General features: G+C 40.8%; 1 pseudogene; it reads right to left on the minus strand.

Moving 5' to 3' along the window:
- Positions 1-1,292: 1,292 nt before the first annotated feature.
- LOC126089965 (5S ribosomal RNA) lies at positions 1,293-1,410 on the minus strand (annotated as a pseudogene).
- Between the last annotated feature and the right edge of the window lie 221 nt (positions 1,411-1,631).

Consider the following 1,631-nt stretch of genomic DNA (forward strand, 5'->3'; position numbering starts at 1 on the left):
CACAAGCCTCCCCACCAACGGCAAGGTCTATGGTTCATGACATACATTCAGTAATTGTATTATCATTGCATTAAAAGCCTAAACGGTTGATCTTATGGCATGGCTTACGTAGTGGTGAGTAATACGTTCGCCTGTAATGATGTTGGTCTGTGAATTTCAGTTGCTAGTAGTATTAGAAGTACATTACAGATTTTGTATTTATGACTACCTTTGTGGAAAGGAATGAATTTAGATTTTCGTTTTGCAAGAAGCGTTTCCCCTACTTTCCTTCATTCTGGAGACATCGTCGTGACGCTACATGCGAAACAGAGACACGCTTAAAAACTGAATCGGGCAACATTAATAATTTTTCGTCTGTCTAAACGCCGACACACCAGGACTCGCCTCTTCAGTCAACCTACTACTCAGTCTCTGGCGATACCCGTATTAACCGAAAGTTAGCCATCAAAATTATCCTAATGTTAGATATATTCGAAGTATTTCTAACCTATTTTGAATGTTGTCAATTTCTTTTCTTTTAGCAATGTTCACGTTTTCGCGATTGCTTTGTCGTCCATCCGATTATTATAACTCATGCTTTTTTTATGTCAAATGACATTTCCGAAATAATGATGCACTGTCAGTATATGGCACACAATCGTTGCAAACACTATCAATCAATATTCATAACCTGGGGCTCTACATTTCATTTAAGGAACCCGGCAGCAATTTTTCTTTACACGTTTTAATACCGATGTCTGCAGCCTCTTAATTGAATTGATTTTTTTTTCAGTCAGAAAATTACAGAAAAATAATTCTATTTAAAAAGATCAATATTACCTTCGATTTTTCTACCACAAGGTTTCGCTTCCAGCTTCCTGTTGTTTCTGATATACATACATGTGGTAGCACTTTCAGTTAGGAAGATGCTAAATTTGTATTATTTTTCAGGTGTGGAAAGTGTAGTGTAGCGTGATAAAGGACACCAACAGTCAGATTCTAGGGGAGTATAACCTGTTAGTTAGCAATCCTTGTAAGCAATTTAAATAACTTCTACACTCTTTGCTGCCATGTTACAAGGTACAAACATAAATATCTCTTTTCTTTAGAGCAGTTTTCTCTCCTCCCGAACAGTGGTACCGACAGGCCGCCGTGTCATAATCAGCCCATAGGTGTCAATGGATGCGGATATGGAGGGGCATGTGGTCAGCACACCGCTCTCCCAGCCGTACCTCTGTTTCCGAGACCGGAACCGCTACGTCTCAATCAAGTAGCTCCTCACTTTGCCTCACAAGGGCTGAGTGCACCCCACTTGCCAACAGCGCTCGACAGACCGGATGGTCGCACATCCAAGTTCTAGCCCAGCCCGACAGCGCTTAACTTAGGTGATCTGACGGGAACCGGTGCTACCACCGCGGCAAGGCTGTTGGCCTTTAGAGCAATAAAACCTTTGGAGGAACCGAAATCATAAATGTCTCCTTTCTTTAGAACAATATCAAACCTAAAGAATAGGATGCATATATATATCTCTTTTCCTCGGAACCAGCAAATTTTAAAGAATACTGTTTTACTCGCGCCACACTTTAATCGTTAGCCACGTTTCAAGATTTTCCTGCGCCGGGGACGAAGTATATCAAACATGAATAAATTAC

The sequence above is a fragment of the Schistocerca cancellata genome, chromosome 6 (assembly GCF_023864275.1).
Source record: "Schistocerca cancellata isolate TAMUIC-IGC-003103 chromosome 6, iqSchCanc2.1, whole genome shotgun sequence".
Lineage (NCBI taxonomy): Eukaryota > Metazoa > Arthropoda > Insecta > Orthoptera > Acrididae > Schistocerca > Schistocerca cancellata.